Source organism: Melitaea cinxia, chromosome 24 (assembly GCF_905220565.1).
Source record: "Melitaea cinxia chromosome 24, ilMelCinx1.1, whole genome shotgun sequence".
NCBI classification, from domain to species: Eukaryota; Metazoa; Arthropoda; class Insecta; order Lepidoptera; family Nymphalidae; genus Melitaea; species Melitaea cinxia.
The window spans coordinates 7786626-7811063 of NC_059417.1; the positions used below are offsets into that span (position 1 = coordinate 7786626).

At 33.6% G+C, this 24438-nt stretch overlaps 1 long non-coding RNA gene across 1 annotated transcript; it reads right to left on the reverse strand.

Moving 5' to 3' along the window:
* Window positions 1-553: 553 nt before the first annotated feature.
* On the reverse strand, window positions 554-24433 carry LOC123665637. The gene is made up of 2 exons (XR_006745089.1): window positions 24261-24433; window positions 554-638 (listed from the first exon to the last, which is right to left on the reverse strand). It is a non-coding gene; the product is annotated as an uncharacterized LOC123665637 (long non-coding RNA).
* Window positions 24434-24438: the final 5 nt, after the last annotated feature.

The window sequence follows — 24438 nt, forward strand, 5'->3', positions numbered from 1 at the left end:
TCATTAGAGTTTTGTACTTGAATATTTAATGACAATTTTCAGACAATGATTACTATATAATCATCATCATCATTATTTTAGCCTATCACAGTTCACTGCTGGACACAGGCCTCCACAAGTTCTCGCCAAAAATAGCGCGAACTCATGTGTTTTGCCCATAGTCACCACGCTGGCATGCGGGTTGGTGACCGCAGGGCTGGTTTTGTCGCACCGAAGACGCTGCTGCCCGTCTTCGGCCTGTGTATTTCAAAACCAGCACTTGGATGGTTATCCCGCCATCGGTCGGCTTTATTAGTTCCAAGGTGGTAGTGGAACTGTGTTATCCCTTAGTCACCTCTTACGACACCCACGGGAAGAGAGGGAGTGGCTATATTCTTTATTACTGTAGCCACACAGGGAGTGATTTACCCAATTTTATAGTACTACTATTTTATTTCCAAGACCTATAGTGTGTTTTATATAGCTCCGAAAAAAGTTTTCTAATCAAAAAAGTTTTGATGTCGAACTAACAGATAGGTACCGAAATAAACATGTTAAAAAAAGTAATTCAACGTTGTTGTTAAATATTATATTAGTGCAAGAGGGTTATGATAAAATCGTGTTTTACAAATTGTTGCTAAACTCGAGAACGACTGGACCTGAAAAAAAAATAGTCACTATTAATTAGCTATTATGCGAAAATTTAAAAAGAAAACCTTATCGCATTAATGAAATTTATGGTATAAAATAAATTTAAAAAATATTTCAAGTACGAAAAGAAAATTATTATTACACTAAATTCTTAACGGTTTTAAATGTTTGTAATATTTTCAGGAAATACGTATCTAAAGAACGCTCATAAACTTTATTATGTGCTATTTATTTTTACATATTAAATTAATTGTTAGGTACTCACTGATAATTTTGTTTAGTATCCTAACAATGGCTAAAAATTTCAGTTCACAATTTTACTAAATAGATTTTAATAAATATTTAATAAAGTTAGTTTTTAATAAATAGATTGAAAATTACTGGTTGGTGTAAAGGCGCGAAAAGTTCCTGTCAGCGGTCGCAGCTTTGAATTCAGTTCGAATATGTGATATTTATAAAAATACTAGCTGAATCGGTAAACGTTGTCTTGCCACTAAGCGCTATTTAAAAATAGGGGTTGGTGGTAGAAGGATGAAAATTTAGGGTTGTATGTATTTTTCAACGCCAAATCATAATAAACTGGCGGTGGACTACCTTTAACATTTAGGGGGATGAAAAATAGATGTTGTTCGATTCTCAGACTTACCAATATGCACACAAAAGTTTGTGAGAGTCGATCAAGCCGTTTCGGGGGAGTTTAATTACAAACACCGCGACACGAGAATTTTATATATTAGATGTAGGTATGTGTTTCTACTCTAGGTGTTAAGGTATCTGTGGTACTCTGACTGTACGTCGAAGAGATAGGCGCTTAAAGAAAGGGGGCCGGATGGGCCGTACCTTTTCCATTATGGTCTAGTGCCCTCCAGGATGTTGGATTACTGATTAGAAACCTAAGAAATCTCTCATAGTTTGTCTGCGTAGTAGAGGCCCAGTACCTTCTTGAAAAATAAGCGCAGATACGTAAATGATGGAGAGTTGTTGGTTCTTGTTATCATAAAAACTTGACCATTAGGTACTCTCAGATATGAAGACTAGTCTACATATCTGATTTATATGTCTTTGCCCAGTAGTGGGAATTTTACAGACTTATAGTACAAGCAATGTGTATATTGTTAAAAATAATGTTTAAATACCTACTTATTTTAGTTCGCTTAAAATAATAAACGGAAAATGAATATTTTAATTAATGATAAATAAAGAATAATCCTTGAACATTCTTCATTACCTACTTATTGCTTTAAAATTATACATATATATATATATATATATATATATATATATATATATATATAAATATTAAAACAGATTAAATGTTATTAAATGTTCATAATGAAACAATATTTAAGGCATAAAGCTTTAATGAGCAGTTAATTAACAATAGATCTATCCTTGTGATAAAAATATAAAGCTTAAATTACGTAATATGATTATTTTAATTTAATTGCCTTTCACTCTGTAACGTTTTCCCCAATGCTCTCAAAATTATTTAGGTACTTAGTTTTTGCACACTGTTTATTAGTGCCTTTGCTTTTAATTTTAAACCCAACACACACAAACAATAGATTGAAGATATCGCAGCGTATTTTTAACAAACAAGAGAAAGGCAAATATGTTAATTAACAATTACCTACTTATCAACAGTGAAACGAACAACATGTTGACATTACATATGACAATCATTATCTTTACTTCTAAAAAATGGAGAGCCGGTTTTTTTGTTCGGTTATATTGCGAAAAGTCCTCAACCAATCAGAATAATATTTATACCTAAGATTTTATGTTATGTTTAGAATTCCTAATGTGGGTAACACAAAAAAAAAAGTCTTAGATATTAAAAATGGCACGGTGTCGTCTCCTGTCAAAGATTTTCATTGTAATATGAAACTTTGAATAGTTACGGGTTTTCTGTAAAGAGCTCACTATAGACGGCGCCACGGTTCGCTTAAAACCGAATATAAAAATCATCATATCGAAAATTTCGCTCGAGCGGGTGCATCGTTCCATAGCTTAATTGGCTAGAGCGCCGACACGGTCAGTCGGAGACGCGGGTTCGAACCCTGCTGGAGCGGTCAATTTTTGATATGATATTCAAAAATATTTATACCATAAGATGCAGCGTGTTTCGAAGAAGGTTTTAATTGGTATATGATATGTTGGTGATTACTTATAGTGTAAAAAATATGGACAAACAGAGGTCGCTAGTTTATAATAAAAGAGATGACAATTATACATTAACTAGCGGACCCGGCAGACGTTGTCCTGCCTGGAAAACTGCTACAAAATTTGATAGCTCACATACCGATAGTAGCACCACCTACCACCCACATCGTGACACGAAATTCTTAGACGAATTACATATAGATATGATTACTGACTATGACTCAACGGGTCTTACTCATGCACGATGCCGATGTGTGACTCGGAAACACAACACACGCACAGACATGACAAATATTCGTAATATACGGGTATCGAACTCTAGTATCAGTCAGAGGGCGTCCATAAATTACGTGAGGTTTTTATTTTAAATTTTCTGTCCCGCCCCTGGTGAGATGCCGTGAGATTTTTTTCAACCCCATCCCCTAATCTCACGTGAGGTTTTCAAAATGTGGGTTTCTTACGTAAACGCGTTACGTAACCAACGCGTTAACGCATCGTCAGTATTTATGCACATACTAACATTAGTTTTGTTTTTGCTTGTACATGCGAATCTCTAGATGTAGGCGTTAAAAAGTTTATTTATTGATTAATTTTACAGGCAATAAAATATTACATTACGACTTAAGGAAGCGAAGCAGCGGCTGAACGTAATTAAAGCATCGCGGGCTATTTATCTTAGATAGTCTATTTTAAATAATGAGTATTATATGAAATAGTAATTGTAGTAAGTAGTAGTAAGTAATACAACGTAGGTAGCCAAAAATATTGTCAAGTAAATACGCATTATCAAAGATTACTCCAAAAGTTGTAATCAGATCTCGATGAATTTTAAATGTGACCACAGGATAAACATCGGCTTTCGATTAAATTAAAAATCATCAAAATCGGTACACCCAGTAAAAAGTTATGTGGATTTTCGAGAGTTTCCCTCTATTTCTCTGGGATCCCATCATCAGATCAGGAAACCAGGTTCCTTTATCATGGTACCAAACTAGGGATATCTCCTCTGCAACAAAAAAAAATAGTTATCAAAATCGGTTCATAAACGACAGAGTTATCCCCGAACATACATAGAATATATATATACTGTCGAATTGAGTAACCTCCTCCTTTTTTGAAGTCGGTTAAAATAATTTTTTTCAGTTAAATCAACAAGTAGATAATACACCGGCGGTAGACGAAAAAAAACCCAGTGTGCTTTAGACCACTGCACTGCACCTGCACTGTGTCTTAGATATACAAAACGTAACTAGCTATGAGAGAAACAGAGCAAGAAAATGTCACCTCTATCTCTTGCTCCGTTCGCCTCGCCCGACCACACTTTTCGTAACGGTCTTGTCATGCATTCACCATCTCATTCCCCAAATCAAGCGTGCGTTAAGAAGTTTTACTTCAAAAATAGCCAAGTAGGTAAATACGTACAACTTATAATAACATATTTTGTTCAATTAGGCAGGTCGTAACAAGCGGGCATTGTGTACTACGGCGGCCACAGGGCAACTCTGCTGGACGCTTCGTGGCTCCACCCACTCGTCATACAAGGATTGCCCGCAGGTTTGGACACAGAGTGGTGCGCTCGCGACGCTGTCAGATGTCGTCGTCTTCTCTCGATCTTCCCGTGTGGTGAAACGTAGTTCACCACATGCGTACGAATTATTATGGATAAAACTCAAAAAGTACTTGTCATATTACCTTATCTATCTCAAATAATTTTAACAGCTGCAGCTTTCGAATGAAAGACGAATCATGTAAATTTGTACACCGTAAAAGTTATGAGGTAAAACATAAAATTATGATTGAATTGTGAGCCTAATCCTTTTTTGAAGTCGGTTAAAAATGTAAATAAGATGGGATATCAATGTTGCGCTATATATAATAAAGACCTTTTAGCTATTGGTAAATGGAGTAAAGCCTACGGCTCGGAAAGTCATATATTTTATTACATTATATTAATACCTCCTGTTACATTTAATGGATTCACTATTCCATATATCGAAAAGCGTGAGAAATTTAGGTGTTATCTTCGACCAACATCTCTCTCAGGGTCCACAGAGATGTGAAATTAGTCGTAAGTTGTTCATTTCCGTTGGGTCTTGGAAAATTTATGAGGTTAAAAAAATACAATCGAATTGAGAACCACCTCCTTTTTTTGATGTTGGTTAAAAAGTAATCGAGAAACGTAAGTATAAATAGTATATTTTTTAACCGACTTCCAAAAAAGGAGGAGGTTCTCAATTCGACTGTATTTTTTTTATGTATGTAACATCAGAACTTTTGACCGGGTGGACCGATTTCGACATTTTTTTTAATCGAAAGGTGGTGTGTGTCAATTGGTCCCATTTAAATTTATTTGAGATCTGATAACTACTTTTTGAGTAATCTTTGATAACGCGTAGTTATTTGACTATTTTTTCGTCGATCTACGTTGTATTACTCGTCGATGAAATTGAAGTTGGTTTTTTTTCGTTTGCGAGCAAACACAATTATTATAATTTATATTTGTAAATTCTTTGTTTATTTGACGCTGATAAGTTTCCTCGAAGTGTAAATCATCATAATCTTTTGTAACCTCCAAATAATCACGAAAAGTCAATATCATTAGGATCGCTTGTTTGTCTTATCTCGTGTAATATCGTTTCGCGTGTAGAGTTTTATGAATTGACAATGAGCTAATGCAATCACTATTACAATGTAGTACGTAACTACGTAGCTACGTACTAAAGTTGCTAAACGTATTACTTAATAAAATACGTAAACAATTATTCAATTAATCATTTAGTACATAAAAATACCACAATTTAAACCAATTTTAATAGTCTTTTTAATTATTTTTTTTCATATTTTTGACGGACATTGTTTGACCACCACTGACTTATTGATATATTATACTATTTATAAATAACTAGCTCCTGCCCGCGATTTCATCAGCGTGGAATAGTTACTTTGGGTTCTGGGGAAGCTCTCAAAAGGAAAAAAGTCCGATTTTGAAACAATATTTATTGATGTTCCGCTCTTATTAGTCTTAGCGTTATGATGCTTCCTCAATAAACAAACAAACAAACAAAGAAACAATCTTTTCAGCTTTATAATATTAGTATAGAGAAAGAATAATTTATTTAGAAATAAATTGACAAGAATGTCGCGTAACTATGAATTCATTCTCTTTTTTAGATGTTAGATAAAAATTGGTTATCTGAACCAATGTAACATTACCTCCAAAAATTAAACAAAATTATATGTATTGCTGTAAAAATTGCTGACTCACACGACGATTACTACATGCTAATCTGTGTTTCCTATAATGTAAAGAGAATAGGTTCTTGACATTAATTCGACAAATTCATTTTGTCCAAAACCGAATAGCCGCAAGTGAAGGACTGATAGTGATGAGTTGATGACTGGCACAGCCAACATTCAAACTACACTTTGATTAATCTATTCGTATACAAAATATGTATAAAAAAATATCGCCTAATGTATTTTATGTGCATAATTCACGAACGACTCAATCGAATTATCATTTTTTTCAGGTAAATTTTTTTTATGCAAGACAATACTTAATAAACAAAACAATGTTCACGAAAAAATATAGCGGAACGAAATTATTATAAATAAAAATTTTAAGTAATCCCTGACCCAAATATTTTCTAAAAAGTAAAATTAAAACAAATAAAAGTTTAATAAGGTCCCTACGATAATTTTAACTGAGGTAGGGCACAGCAGGAATTTCCTGCTCAAAATATGGAGCAGCCCGACTGGAGTAGTATACCTTGACCTTACAGAAGACCACAGCTAAACAATACTGTTTTCAAACAATGTTGTATTCCTGTTAATGAGTAAGGTTACCAGAGCTCCTGGGGGGGATTGGGGATTGGGTCGGCAACGTGCTTGCGATGCTTCTGGTGTTACAGGCGTCTATAAGCTACTGTATTTGCTTACCATCAGGTGAGCCGTACGCTTGTTTGCCGACCTAGTGACATAAAAAAAAAAATAGTTAAGAAATAAAAGAGACCTGATTATCTTGGAATGCTTAAACGTCTTTTCATAAATTGTAGATAAGAACCATTTTGATCTTCTTAGATTTCAAATAAAAAATAAAAATGCATTATAGCCACAGATAATGGAGTCGGGTGTAAAAAAATAGTTTTGTCATAATTTTCAGTTCCGTTCTGATGTAATGGTGCGTGTGCCGTGTCGTCGGCGCCTAAACACCAACGGTCGCGTTACTCATCGTTACTCAGCAGGGAATATATCCGCCAACCCGCAGTGGAACAGCATGGTGGAATAAGCTCTGATCCGTCTCCTACATGAGGAAAAAGTCCTATGCCCAGCAGTGGGATATTCCAGGGTGAAGCGATTCCAGTTCATCTTTGAGAAATATTTTTGCTCATAAGTTCATTTTCATCATAACTCATAAGAGTTTGCTTGTAAGGTATTAGTCATGTTATATTGCAAAAATGTGGGTCGTAAGTAATGGGTTGGTTCAGATTTGCATAGTTATTTTTAGCTCGCCGCATTTTATTAATAGTAATTTTGTACTTTTCCGTGCATAAGTGTATTTGTATTTAGTACCAATGAACAGTTCAAATGCTACTGTTCAATAATTGTGTTTGCTCGCAAACGTAAAATCATCACTTCATCACTTCAGCCTATCGCAGTCAACTGCTGGAGATAGGCCTCCACAAGTTCGTACTAAAAATGTCGTGAACTCTTGTGTATTGCCCATAGTCAGCAGTTGGATGGCTATCCCGCCATCGGTCGGCTTTTTAATTCCAAGGTGCTAGTGGAACTGTGTTATGACTTAGTCGCCTCTTACGACACCCACGGGAAGAGAGGGGGTTGGCTATATTCTTTATTGCCGTAACCACACACTATGTTGTGAATGATAACAAAAACTACTGAGTTTAATTTAATATACATACAATAAAGGGTTCATTTTATCCAGACATTCCCACGGGACCGTAAATCACGGGTGAAACCGCGAGATGCGTCTAATACACTATTTATAATAATTTAAATTTAACAAGATACTCAAAAATAATAAACCAATAGCATTGAAAATGTTCATATTCCTTTATCACATTGACTCATTATAGTATTGTATCGTATTCTCTCAGCTTCTTCAACTGAGTAGAACAATCATATTGTGTGCCTAACATAATTGTGGTCGAGTAGCAGATATTGAACTATTTGTCTTGTGGCACACGTATTCAGTGTATGGCATTGTTCGTATGCTATGAATTTTTTATCTGCGACTAAAGGTCGAATACTAAATGATTTAAACCATTATTAATTTCTTTTCGTGGTGAATAAATATCTTTGTATAAAAAAGTTTTATTTGACCTATTTTTTTTTTTATTATAATTATATTTTAGTCGAATAGATACGAAACAGATAATACATGTAAGTATAAAGAGCATGAAATATCTACTATTCAGTCTGTTTCTACCTCTTGCAAAATTAGATTTTCTGTTGGACTCATATAAAGGTTTTTTATTGGTTATGTTACTTTCTCTTTTTATAGTTCAGGTACCAATAAAGTTATTTACGTTAATATTATTGACGAAAGAATTTTACACCCTTAAAAACATTGCTTTCGATGCTGCGGATAGTTCAGGTGTGTTAGGTGAAATTGTCGTTTTATGTTGTTACATGTTATATTATGGCTTAGTACCTATCTTAAGTTAAATTAACTAGACGCATGATTTTGCTTATTACAATGCACTATCATTAAATGTTCTTGGTTTTGCTGTAGAAAGCCTTATAATTGTTTAAGGATATAATAAGCAAAATGACAACAGGCTACCTACCTTCGACAAATCCGAAACAATACCCATAATCTTCAACGCGAGTGATTCACCATGTATAATTCAGTATAACTATACTATCTTTATCTATTAAATTTAAGTATGATATTCAACTAATTTTAGCATATTCGTAACATCAAAATACCTTAGCCTATTTTTTTATTTATTTTATACTTTTTCTAAATTATCTAAATTTCGCGAAAATAAATTTTTAGTTTCAATTAATGACTCATCAAAACAAAGGCTAATATTTTAAGAGCATAAATTCAATTTTTTCCAATTTTTTTTGACGTGACATCGCTTAATAAATCGATGAACTCCGGCTGTTGCACGAAAAAGGATGACTGCTTGTCCCGTTACGCACAGTGTTCAGTTACGCTCATTGTACGCTTGCGTCGCATCTATCTCTCTTCCACTCGATTGGCCTGTGCATCCGAGGAGATGTTTTGTTATGACGTTGTCACGTTAAACTATCGTCCGTAAACCAACTTTACAGATAACCAATTTTTTTCTACAATTTTATATTCCAAAAAATTATGGTTCCCTATGACCGTCACATTATTACCATCGCATTCTTCGTCGAAGGACTAAGTTTCATCTACAACACGTGGATGCATTGTTTGCAACCAATGTGCAAGCTTCACGCATATTCTTTCCTCGTATGTGTCCTGTAAACGACATTCCGCTTGAGGTTTCCCTGAGCACTATAATTTTCGTGGTTTTCAAACGTCGAGTAGTCGAGAATGATCTTTTCCCTAAAGGCCGATAACGCAATCTTAACTCCTCTTATGTTATCCTCTAATGTCCATGGGTAACGATAGCCATTAAACATCAGTTAGCTTCGTTCGTCCACTCGTTTGCCCCCGTTGTTATAAAATAAAAATCATTGCATTAAAATTTTACTACAATTCCAGTGACTGCCCATGTGATAGCCCTTCTACGAACTATGACTTAGATAGCAGCACGAGCTAGTTTATAATTCAAGATAAACCAACCTAATTCGACACCTGAACGATTATACGAATTGGTTAAAACATCAATGGCTCAAACAATTTTTTTCAATGTACCAAAATAAGACATTGAAGCAATTAGACGTTTTCTAATGAAAGAGACGAAAGAGAGATGCAAGCACACATTTTCTTTCTCTCTTTCTTTCGTAGCGAGTTACGTTTCGTAAGACACAGTGCAGGCCTAGTGTGCGGAAGTTTTACTTCAGTCGTGTGGTCTAATTAAAAACACTCCTTTTTTTAATATAACTTTGATCTTGTCCAAATTTACTGTGAGATCGATCTATCGGGAGGATTATTTTCGGTCTAAGTGACCGAAAATAATCCTGCATTTAGCCTGACTCCTCCAACGTCTCCTTAGTGATGATGACTTTTGATTGAATAATTGTGTTTGCTCGCAAACGAAAAAGAACCGACTTCAATTACATCGAAGAGTAATACAACGTAGATCGACGAAAAAATAGTTAAGTAACTACGCGTTATCGAAGATTACTCGAAAAGTAGTTATCAGATCTCGATAAAATTTATATGTGACCACATGATAAACATCAGCTTTCAAATAAATTAAAAGTTATCAAAATCGGTACATCTATTAAAAAGTTATTGCGAATTTTTGAGAGTTTCCCTCGATTTCTCTGGGATATCATCATCAGAGCCTGGTTTACTTATCATGGTACCAAACTAAGAATATCTCCTTTCCAACAAAAAAATAATTATCAAAATCGGTACATCCAGTAGAAAGTTATGCGCTATAATACAACGTAGGTCGACGAAAAAAGCGTCAAGTAAAAACGCATTATTAGATATAACTCGAAAAGTAGTTGTTAGATCTCAAATAAATTTAAATAGGACCAATTGGCACACACCACCTTTCGATTAAAAAATTTTTTGTCGAAATCGGTCCACCCGGTCAAAAGTTCTGATGTAACATATATAAAAAAAAATACAGTCGAAATCAAGAACAAATTAGGATGGATGCTCTTGCGACTTATCATGCTAATGGTGATTTCAGCAAATTCTGGAAATCCACGAATAAATTTAGTTCTAGACCTGGTTTGTCAGCGGTTATAGATGGCGTGGGTGAGCCCCGGGCTATAGCAAACCTTTTTAAGTATCATTTTGCTGTACAGCCTCCACGAAAATCTTCGGCGAGGGTGCCTGATGCTGAGATTAACTTTAAACATATTAACACCTTGGTAAATGCTAAAACCATTGCTAAAATTATACAATCAATGACAAGGGGAAAATCTCCTGGCCACGATAGTCTCAGCATCGAGCACCTTCAACATGCGGGGTCTCGCCTTGCTGAGGTGATGGCTTTTCTTTTTAACTTATGCATAGTACATTCATATTTACCCGCCGAACTTGATGAAAACGGTTGTGGTACCGATTGTTAAGAACAAAACAGGTGATACTGCGAACAGTTCGAATTATAGGCCTATCTCATTAGCAACAATCATAGCCAAGGTACTTGACAGTGTGCTTAACGCTCGGTTAGATTGTTATCTGCACATTCACGAACTCCAATTTGGATTTAGGTCTCAATTATCCACGGAAAGTGCAATCCTGAGCTTAAAGCATGCTGTCAGGTATTACACAGACAGAAGCACACCTGTTTATGCCTGCTTCTTGGATCTGTCGAAAGCATTTGATCTGGTCATCTACAACATCCTGTGGAACAAACTACAGCAGGTAGGAATGCCTGCAGAATTGATTTCATTGCTTAAATATTGGTATCGCAACCAATTGAATACTATAAAGTGGGCAAACGAGTACTCGGAGCCATATAGGTTGGAATGTGGAGTGAGGCAGGGGGGGTTGAGCTCACCTAATCTTTTTAACCTGTATGTCAATGCGCTGATTGAGGGGCTCAGCAGCATGAGGGTCGAATGCTATATTGGTGGCGTATGTTTCAATAATATCAGCTACGCGGATGACATGGTGCTGCTGGCCCCCTCTGTCAGCGCAATAAGGAGGATGCTGGCTTTTTGCGAGTCATACGCTGAGACGCATGGATTGGTGTACAATAACAAGAAAAGTGAATACCTAGTCTTCAAGGCTGGCAACAGACTACCGGAAAATATACCCTTAATAAAGTTAAACGGGACATGTCTTGTTAGAGTACACCAATTCAAGTACCTAGGTCACATTGTCACAGAAGACCTAAAGGATAATGTTGATATTGAGCGAGAACGCAGGGCGTTGTCGATCAGGGCGAACATGTTGGCCCGCAGATTTGCTCGTTGCTCAACACCAGTTAAGATCACGCTTTTTAAAGCTTACTGCACTTCTTTTTATACGAGCAGTCTATGGGTCAGCTATACTCAGAGGTCTTACAACGCCTTGCGTGTACAGTACAATAGCGCCTTTAGGGCATTGTTGGGGCTGCCGCGGTACTGCAGTGTCTCTAGTATGTTCGCGCACGCAGGGGTCGACAGTTTCCCGGCCATCCTGCGCAAAAAGGCTAGCTCACTTTTAAGGCGAGTGCGCGGCAGCCGCAACAATGTCTTAAGGGTCGCCGATAGCGGGGACTGTCCACTACTCAGGCATTTGTGTGACATTACAATGTCACTTTTAGTTATTAAGTACTAACATTAGTTATTAAGCTTTCATCTTTTATTTTTACTAACAATTATGGACCCTTTGTTGTCTGAGTAATAAACATTTTTATTTATTTATTGAGAACCTCTTCCTTTTTTGGAAGTCGGTTAAAAAAGTGGGAAATGAATGCACCGCTAACATTGATGTCACGTCCCATCCTATTTTAGGGTCTCAAAAAACATTTTCCATCGCATTGGTAAAATAAAATTTAAATAAAGAAATGCATATTATTTACTTTTCTAATTTTGAAAATTATGGTTTCATTCTTAATGATCTAGTCATAAAAGTTCCGTACGAAAAGTATTCAAATTGTACCTTTTATTTATTATTACATTTTTTTATAAATAGGTACAGCAAAATAATGATATTCAATGACATATCTATATCTAACAATTGAAAATAACGCGTAAGTAAAATAATCTATCCATAAAACTAGGTTGCATGTAACCTAACCTTATCTGTAAATTTATAATACACCCAAAAGTGTTTAAGCTGATAATAAGCTTCTTTACATATTGAGAATATTATAACATACATCTGTCTATGCATATGTAATAACGTCTATATGCCTTTTCATGTAAAACCTGTTTTCGATCACCTGTTTTATATGTCAATATATGTATGTGTTTTAGTATGTTAATTTGTATGATAACCAGATAAAAAGACAACTGGTTATACTTCGCTAACAAACTTTAGCGAGGGATTAAATGTCTAAATTTAATAAAAATAAAAATTAAATATATGTAATATAATATATTCGTATAGACTACAGATATATCTATATAATATATCTGTAGTCTATACGAATAAATGAAGAGGTAAATTTTCTAACTTTGTTAGTTTGTAGGGGGTAATCTTCCCAAATACTGATCCGATCATAAAATTTCTTTCACTAACAGAATGCTACATTGTTCAGAAGTGATAGAGCCTTTATTGAATATAGGATATATTGAAATTTATTGAACAAAAATTCAGTGAAAAATCCCTACATAGTATAAAACAAAGTTGCTTTCTCTGTCCCTATGTCCCTATGTATGCTTAACTCTTTAAAACTACGCAACGGATTTTGATGCGTGTCCCAAGATTTTTTGACGACATTGCGCGTAACCAGTGACCTGACTCTTTATTTGACACAGCTCAAAGCCTGGCACGGTTTTTATCACTTGTAAGATTTTTCGTCAAACTTATATGAGTATTTTGAACTATTGGTATATCCCAAAGTTTTTGTTTTGTAACGTCCTTTGGGATATCGCCATTAGGACATATTAACTTCCAGTTTTCTATTGCGTCTGTAGCATTTGTAATTTGGACTGAATTAGATTTTAAGATCTCAGAACATAAACCCTTGTTACTATGTACAGAAGCAAGAAACGCAGGAAGAGCGACACTAGAATGTTTTCTCACGCCGATGCCACCATCTCTAATTAGTAAAGTAGCTTGGGTCCATGAATTTTTACAAAAGATAAATTTAGAATTTTTTCTAATGAATTTTTTAAAGTGACATTAAGTTTTTCGGTCATTCCAGGAAATTTCCAAATTGGGCTTGTGCGTAAAATAATGTATATTTTACGCGCAAGCATTTTAGGACAAAAAGACAATATTTTAATATAGTGTAGGCAATATGAGAATTCAGAGTACCCAATTTGTCAGTGTTTTTAGTTAAAATGTAATTCAATACAAATTCCTTACTTATAAATTTTCCGAACGTTATCAGATAAATAAACATGATAGCCATATACAACTTACCACCTTATCAATCTTACCAATTTATCAGAACTGACTGGCGGTTCTGATAAATTGGGTTATTTGATTATAGGTTTGCGTCATACGATATAAGGTGAGTTATAATACTAATAATATGACTTGTTTAAAATTCAATTCCAAACTTTATTTTAACCGACTTTAAAAAAAGAAGGAGGTTTCTCAATTCAACTGTATATGTATATATATTTTTTATGTGTGTTCGTGGATAATTTCGTCGTTTATGAACCAATTTTGCTGATTATTTTTCGTTTGAACGGATATATCTCAAGGGTGGCACGATGATAAAGAAACTAGGATCTGATAATGGTTTCCCAGATAAAATCGAGCGGAACCTTCGAAAACCGTAGTGACGACTAGTGCCTTTGTTAATTTCTTTCTTCTACTAACGTTGTATTACTTGTCGATGTAATAGCAGTCGATTTTTTTCGTTTGCTAGCAATCATAATTACCAAACCTTGTGTACCTACATAGTACCTATCTTATCAATATCACGAATAAGCTTACAATTTAGATACCCGTTTCAAGGTACTGCAAACTTCATATCGGGCACTGATTATTATATTTAAATGTCTCTTTAGGTATAAAATGTTGAGAAGACATGAAAAAATTAACTACAAATAACCAATTTAACTGTAAAACTCAGATGGCTCGGACATTGTCACGACACTAAATTATTTTGACTTTAGTTATAAGTGTGTATATCACCTTATGACGAAATAAATGTTTTAATTTCATTTTATTTCAAATAATTATTTAATAATTATTTTTGTTATATTTGTTAAAGTATTACGCAAGTAAGTTGCAAATTTAGGTTATAATATCGATTTTCATAATTGTTGGTTTTAAACAAACAACTTGGTTCTGAAAGCTAAGAAAACTAATTGCGTTGTGTTTGTGTTGCCTAATGATAAGCATCAAAATTATAATTTTGAAACTAATAACGATAGGCTTATTATCAAAAATACTAGTTTTGTTAGGGATAAATTTAAACTCAAAAATTCAGTGGAATTCCCATTTGTCATCTTGGAATCGTAGACTCAACTCCGCAGCATTCGCAGATAGAAAAGTACGACAACTGACCGACGTTGCTACTGCATGTTTAATATATTTTAGCTATTTTCATAATGTACGTATGTCTTACGGTTTGTTACTGTGAGGTAATGCTACAGACCGACTACGTAAACCTACCACTAGATAAAGTGTATTTTTCGGTACAGGATTACATAACTATGCAATATGATAAAGATGAGTGGACTTAGTGACGCTGTATTTCATGCAAGATAATACATAAGATTCATGAGTATATATTATCCAATACTTTATTATTTATTTTGGGAGTCGTTTTAATATCTTGAATATAACTGCGTATTAAATATGAATAGATAGAGCATGAGTAAGGTGTAAACTTAAATGTAATAAATAATCGGTATAATGTACTGCTTAAAAGAAGACTCCGTTAAGAGTTGACATATATATGTGTATGATAACTAGACTTAGGGCAGCAATCTAATGCACAATCGTAGAGCAGAAAACTGAAGACTGAACAAATGGGTTACTACTAGTCATGTCTGTGTTTTTTATTTGATTACTTCTTTGAGTCACACGAATATCATTCGGCTTAGTGTGTAATCATCCACGTACAGTGTTATCTGCTTTATTATCAGCACGTGATTTATACAATAGTTCGAAAAATATAGATATTTTTTTTCGAGCTATCGAACATACGTTAGAAGCTTAAACTATTCTGAGAACCATAAAAACAGTAAAGTCAGCTCAAAATGACAATAAATTTGCAAATCATCTGCATAAAGGCGGTAGGAAGAAGAAATAGCTCGTGAGATGTTGTTAATAAAGACAGAATAATAAGGGAGAGAATATGGCGCCTTGTGGGACACCAACGGTGAGATCTAACCAGGCTGACGAGTTATCATTATCCAGAAAGATGAATGAAACTAGTCAAGGGCAGCAGATGAAATGTTAACTGCGTAAAGTGAGCCAAGAAGTATATCAACCCCAAGGTTGTCTGGAAGAAATCGCTTACCTAGCGATAAGACCGCCTTTGTGCATAGTATTGTTTTGCAAATTTTATTTTTAAAGATGTATGTTATGTTAGCTTGTAATATGCACAATAAAGTATATTTCTTCTTCTTCTTCTTCTTCATAGCCAACTGAGATGAAGACATGACTAAAGTCCAACAAAACCATTGCAATGAGCTTGGTGTTTTCTATAGCACAACGAATATCTTCCGTTACATTCAGTAGTGTTCCAACAGTGCTATGGCATGGACGCAAAACGGACTGGTAGAAACATAAGAGAGAGTAGGAATTAAGGAAAGAAGAAAGTTGTTTTTGTCTATTATAAGCTCGAGGACTTTAGATAATATTGGGAGGATGGATATTGGACGATGTTGAGGAGGGCTGGAGGTGTTAGAAGCCTTAATCAGTGGTATGGTAATTACTCTTTTCCACAGTATTGGAAACACATTGCATGACAGTAAGAAATTGATAATGTGAGTGACCACAGATGCAATGCCATCCAATACTAGAAGAACCATCTCCAGAGAGATTGACACTCTTTATAGCCTTCGTGGAAATGGAGCGAATATACTTCTTTACTTCTTCTGCAGGAACTGTTCTTTTTACAATTAATTATAAATTTTACTTTGTGAATACTACTAACTCTAATTCGAATTTTACGGAATTTAATCAAATTCCTAACAAATCAAAAATACATTAAATAAAATTTCTTTACTATAAATACATGGCAATTATACATAGGCAATAATTTAAGATTTACTTAGCTGTAAATAGTGTAATTTTTTTTTTTTTTTTAATTTAGCTTAAGTTCTCATGGACGACTGACTGTCTTTGATTGTCCTAATTTATCAAAGTTATAATTATTATGTTTTGTGATAAGGTATGATTGATATGATAATGATTCAGTCATTAAATATTTATTACTTTACCTAATCGTGAAACGTTTTTCAAATTTTAAATTGACACGTTTTTCAATTTCAAATTTATCACGTATTATATTTGACGTAGTCTTAGGCCGCTGCCTTGAGTCTGGCGGGTAGCGGGGTGGCGACGGCCTAAATGTGTGTATGTGTGATTCGAGGCCTAAATGTGTATGTGTGTTGCCAGGCGTAAAATTCAAAAACAGTTTGGATCAATTTTTGTCGTTTTTTTTTTAAGTTTTCTAATTCTTTGTAGAAGGTTTTTAGAGATTGATAAATCAAAACAAATAAATATTTAAATACTTTTATTTTTGTTAAATATTGTTAATTTCATGTTTTACTTTACTGGGCTTTTTGTTTTACCAAATGTTTTTGAAGTGGAGCCCTACGATATCCGATAAAAAAAGGTAATTAAATTTACCGTAAGTTATAAATCTAGGGGATATCCATTAATCACGTGGTGGTTTTTTATTTTTACTAACAATTATGGATCTTTTGTCATCCGACTAATTAACATTTTTTTAGCAACAAAATACACGCACACTTATAAAAATAGTTTTACAATATAAACTAAATAATATTATTACATGCCTTTTTAATTCAAAGAGATATGCTCCAGAAATGTTGATCAGTGAGATTATATATAAAAGTGTATTTTATCCCGTAAACATATAACCAAAATAGCTTTCTATAGGTATCCTGTACTATTTAAGATCCATAATTGTACTTAAGAGCCATTTCACAAAAATCGGTAACAATCCGCGAAATTGTAATATTTTGACGTCGTTAATCTCAGTGTTGGATGCAATAATGTAATTTATATTCTTGAAATATAATAGAGCAACCTTTGTTGTAGTCCATAGTCAGATCAGAATTTTGATTTATATTATGTGTATAAAATTATTAACCTTTTCATCAGCCTCCTCCCTGGTTAAACGGTCGCAATGTATACTTTGAAGTCCTACTTTTCAATAACCTCTACGTTGAAACCATTTTAAAAAAATATCATAATATGTGGAATATAATTTTGTTGCGCACTATCGCAGATTTTTATTCCATTTGTATCTCTATTAAACGATAAAAAAAAAAATTAAAGTTACGAATATTTTCCAAATAAGTACAATTTTAAAAGCGATATTTTTCTTAGAAAACTAAGAAATTTTAATGAACTATCTTCATCAAGGTAAACTTAGATCATTAAGGAATACAAAAAAAAAATAATTAAAAGATGTAATCATTTTTAATACATTTTATATAAAATAATAAAAAGATAGTATATATTAACACGCATCAAGCCCAGTAAATCAGTCGAGCGCTAGCGCTCTTAGAGGTAAGGTACACGCCAAATTCTGCGCGGCCGTCTCTTACGCTCACACGCGCTAAGCGCCTGTTGTTATAGCGGATAAACCGCATTTGATACTTTCGTAATAAAATATAAATAAAATAAACATATTACGAAAATGACTGTAAAATAATATAATGATAATTTCTGTAAACAAATGTATAATTTAATTTTCTTTTCTCACATTATCAATACAAATAGGCATTTCAATCTGTTTGTCTTGTTATTTGTTAATTAATATAAACATAGTCGGTGTCGATGTTATAAAATGCTATTTTATTCATATCGTAAATATTAGATTCATTCGTAAACTGAAAAAACCAAATCAATTTAAAAAAAATTGTTTCATAAAATTGATTTTTTATTTTTATTTTAAATTTATTGACCTTTGTTATATAACATACTTGAAATTTTTAACAAATTAATTATGTAAAAAACATTTTATACCATAGTTATAATTTTTATTATACATCAGAAAATGATCAAGATGGTCTTTTGGTTGTCACACTATATTTACTAGCACAAAGATCGCGCGGGTCGTACGATTCGCGCGATGCGACCAAATTTACCTAAACTTGCAGAGCGTAAAATTGTGAAATGGCTCTTAAGGGTTAGTGGTAAAGGGGCTTATTGATATTAAAAATATAAAATGTACTAATAATATAAACAAAATATTAAAACCAGAAATGTAAATAATTGTTTGCTCCCAAACGAAAAAAACATGACTTCAATTACATCGCCAAGTAATACAACGTAACAGATCGAAAAAATCATAAAGAATAATCAATCGTGACACTTAGAAAAAATTTATGAAGTAACACACAAAATAATAGTCGAACTGAGAACCTCCTCCTTTTTTTTAAGTCAGTTTATAAGATATTCTGACAAACACTAGGTATAACATAAATAAAACAAGGTCATTACCGGAATCAGGCTGTGCTCGACCCCGCGGCAATATATTGTCCTCTTCACACGAGTTTACCCATTTGATAAAATAATTATTGTAAGAACGCAGCTTTTATTCGAAAACAATAGAAAACGTTAATATATGGTAAAATTCACATAATATATTATTTCTAATTAAACATAATGCCGTTAAAAATAAAAAGCGAGTGTGTTGCATTGCGGTAGTTATTACAATTAATTACTATAATTACTGCGTATTTTTTTATTTCATATTCATGACAAAGCATCGTATTCACCTAACACAAGCTTCAAAACAGTTTTTATAGCATTGAGATTTTTTACCTCGAAGAGAATTAGGTACTATTAGATTTTTGTTACCTGTTCGTGTATAACTGAACTTTAATTATATCTAGACACCTATATTTCATTCAAATACAAAAATGTACAATAGTGAGTATCAGAATCCAAACCAAAAACTAATTTTACCTCAATGGCGTAGCGAGGGAGGGGTGCAAGGGGGGCATGCCCCTGGCGCTACTCCCAAATGGTCGGCAAAACTAAAAGTTGCTGGACATATTACATGACTTTCGAATGAGGTGGCGCTAAAAAGGTTTTGTGCCCCGGGCGCGAGTTAAGCTCGCTACGCCACTGTTTTACCTACATAAAAGTAGAATTCAAAGTTACTTTTGAATCGTCATTTCACAAATTGAAATTATATTTGTTTTAAATAATTAATTATAAGTAGTTGATAGTGAAGCTATCCGATTTAGAATGAAGACTGCAGAAAAGTATCGTAAGGAACTGCGCAGTTAGTTACTCTTAATAAAAACTATGTTTTACTAAAAAAAATGTTACATCATTGTTATCACACATTAAATATATAAATTAATAAAATATTTCTTTAATTAGCTATGTTTGTCTATTTATAAATCATGTTCAGTTATCCTCAGAATATATTTTTTAACCGACTTCAAAAATGAACCGTTAATGAGCCGATTTTGATAATTCTTTTTTTGTTGGAAAGGAGATATCAAGTGTGGTACCATGATAAGGAAACCAGGATCTGATAATGGATTCCCAGAGAAATCGAGGGAAACCATCGAAAATCGTAGTGACGACTAGTGCATTTGTTAATTTTTTTCGTCTACTTACGTTATATTACTTGTCGATGTAATTGAAGTCGGTTTTATTCGTTTGCGAGTAAATACAATTAGGTATTAGTATTACTGGCATTTTCTAAAATTAATGCTTTCATAAAAAAGCACTCAGCTTTATTCTATTACAAAAAAATATTATAGAAATATTGATTCTACATACACACTCTGTCGTACTTTCCTGTGTCATAAATCAGGTGACTCTTTATAAATTAAAAAAAATCACAATGCCGCTTATGTATACAATTGCAGTTGCAGTTTTCTAATAAGTTATGATGTGTTGATAGATTAGATAACACATGCTAAGTATATCTATCATATGTATCTCATCTAAAGCTAATGGCTCTGACATCAGATGATATTGTATATTTCCATCAACGAGAACTTTACTATTCTACTGTTGTTCACTATTCAATGAAATTCTTTTTATCCTTTCTAGGTCAGATATATTTTTAAACGTAACGATTTTATATTTTTAGTATACTAGCGTAAATCACGACTTTGCCCGTAAAGTCCGAGAAAAAATAGTATGTCTGTAATTTTAACAATACTTCTCATTGATGCTTCACTTCAGTTAGTCGTAGATTGATGTTATATAGCCTTCGTCGACAAATGGACTATTCGAACACAATTTTTTAAATTTAATTCAAATTCTTATGATCAATGTGATATTAGCGAAGAGTAAAAAAATATGGCACTTTTCTAAACAGTGAAAATATCGCACAGTGAATTGCTGAAAGCATTCGTGTCAACGTTTCACTTTTACTATGATAGTATTTTCGGATAGTGTTATTATTATACAAATAATACACTCGAATTCAGAACGCTCTCCTTTTTTGAAGTCAGTTAAAATTTTTGTAATTATCTCTGCATGTATGTAATTATCTCTTTGTGTAATTACGAATTTATAATGAAAGTATTTAATTATCGTATCGTTAATACGTTTCAGTTGAAAATGGTGATTTATTAAAATAACAACGAAAATTTTTATGATTGATATCTCTACTGTATTGGTATGATAACTTGTCATAATTCACTGAAAATAAAATAAACTTTACAGAATCACGTCCATCACAATTCAAAAAGAATGTATTTGTAATAGCTTATTTATAAATATAATCACATGTTTATAATTAAAAAATATTTTGGATATTCACACTACTTTTTACTTTTCTTGAAAAGTGATTGATATGCTTATGATGACTCACATAATATTGACAAAAAATCAGTTTTACAGATTCACGTCACAAAAAGCTTACGATATACATAATATTAACAGTTTTTTAATGAAAACACTTATGCGGGTTCGATCCCCACTCATCGTACATACATTTGTATTTGCCAAACGGATGTTTGCTGTGATCTGGGCGTTAGTGCTTGTGTGTTTTGTTACCGAACCCCCACACGGGAGTAAATCCTAGTGGGGGTCGTTGAATGTGAGACGTGTATTATTCACTACGTTTCAGTTAAAAATAGTGATTTATTTCGGTAAAAGGACCAATTCATGACATATTTATTTTCATTTGAATATAAGTCAGTAGCCATCGCTTGGTTATTTTATTTTATTTTTAATTACGTTCAAAGTACTAGTAGCTCTGATTCCCTTATTCACCGGGAACACAACACTAATTGAGAGTCATCACTTCAGCCTATCGCAGTCCACTACTGGACATAGGCCTCCACAAGTTCGCGCCAAAAATGGCGTGAACTCATGTGTGTTGCCCATAGTCACCACGCGGGGCAGGCGGGTTGGTGACCGCAGGGCTGGCTTTGTCGTACCGAATACGCTGCTGCCCGTCTTCGGCCTGCGTATTTCAAAACCAGCAGTTGGATGGTTATCCCGCCACCGGTCGGCTTTTTAAGTCCCAATGTGGCAGTGGAACTGTGTCATCCCTTAGTCGCCTCTTACGACACCCACGGGAAGAGAGAGGGTGGCTATATTATTTACTGCCGTAGCCACACAGCTCATTGAGAGTAGTATTATTTTATTAGGATCTTCTTTTGAGATACGTTCCCAATGGGGTTGCTCCAAAGTTTGAGCAAGGTTTTTCATGTTGTGCTCTATTTCAATTGAAATTGTATAATGACCGAGTTTTTATTCGATATTTTACCGATACACACATATTCAATATTTTTTCGATACTTTACGATTTGAGATTATCTCCCCGGCTATCTTATTAGAAGACTCATGCAGTTACACTTGTGTGACGGTTTTTTAATCAGCTCGTAATATCGGCGTGGAAAAGGATGGCAAAATCTATACATATAATAAAATGCTAGGAAAGTCAAAACTGTACATTGTAGTAAATTATATTTTCACCTCTATCACACTAATGTCATGCTAGTGTAAGATTGTAACTTTTGTCAACAATATAGAATACTATGAATTTATAGAATCTTGCCATTTCTGTCCTTTTTAATGTGATAAAAGATTAATATTATGCCTTAGAAAGTCAAGGCCGTGACTGAGTCATTGACACCTATAACTATTTTCGATACGCGAATGCCAAACATTGTGAGTGTTTAAATGTGAAGTGGACTTGATTTACTGCCAACGTTATAATGTGCACGAGACGACAAATAAAATAGTTATGAGATCTCTTTTTCGTAAAAATCATAAATTTTCTTTTATGTCAACTTTTTCTTCTCTTTACCTTTTTCCTACGTTTTGCCTCCAAGACACAATATTGTACGTATAAGTACAATCCAAATTGTTCACTGTAATAAAGCACCATAATTAACAATTTGTTAAAAATGGATAAGGCACCATTTCTGTTAAATATTTAAGAAATTTTGCTCAGGTAATTCACACGTTTATTTTCCCTTCGCCTACCTACTGTGACGTGACAGTATCCTGCACCTCTGAGAACTATCATATATTCTCCACCCATTACGAACCTTTAAAACGTTTGTCATCCTGCCAGCATACTTGTTTCCTGTTTTTTGATATTAATGACATACTTCATTTTTATTAATCTAGATTGTCTTTTGTGTTATGTAATTATTAAGTAATTTTTGCTGACTTTTGACGCTCGTAGTTAGGACTATAGAGATAGATCTATTACAAGTTGAAGATGTAGAGTCGTCCTCTACTAAAGAGTTAGATTAGTTTATATTATGATCTTTTTATTGAAATTGTTTTCAATACTATATTTATTTACTTTTTATCGCAAACAGGAGTTTTAAATTTATAATTTTGTAACTTTTGGCCTCAGTAGCCTTGATTATAATGAAACAACTTTTTCGGATTTTATCGCGGTTTATTAGGTTTTTTTACGTGTCTGGCGTTTCGTATACTTTACAGCAACCGTGGTCACGGGGGGACCAGTAAAAAACCTAATAAACCGCGATAAAATTGTAAAAAGTTGTTTCATTATAATTAGTGAAATTCACATAAACATTAGAAACAATATATATAATTAACTGTCATGAAGATTTCATTTTGAACTTAATGTCCAGCAACATAAGATAAAAAGTTATTTGTCATCGATCAGATGTATTATAACGAAATTCACTTAACTTCCTGTAACGCACTGATGCTCTACCGCACGTATTGCTTAAAATTATTTGAAAGACGTTTGAATTCAATACATTTTTAAGGATTTTTTTTTAATAAATTTATAAAAGGAATTTGGGATCTACTTTTGGGTTTTTGATTAGAAATAAATATAGATACATAAAATGGGACATAGGATTGACATAAGTATTGAAATTAAGATTAATAGTATTTTTAACTTGATGCAAATTTTCATTTGGATTAGAAAGCGAGAGTTTAATAAGCGAGCGAGAAGAGCGTTTTAATGAGTATTGTTAAGTTTTTTTTAAATATAATTTATTATACAGAAAAAGAATATTTATGTTTCATATGGTATGCTTTGCGCTAGAATGCCGTCGAAAGCAGCTACTTATGTAAATGTATAAGTACTTACAGAATCTTCTAGTTAGTCTCGTTTTTATCTCATTACTGCACGTCACTCGCTCGATTTCCTCGAACAGTAGACACGTTGCACGAATATGTATTTCACGCGAAAAAAGATTTGTACAGCTGCGATAACTAACCTTGACGTCACGAGGTAAACATTCTGTGAACATCGACGAAAAAACGAA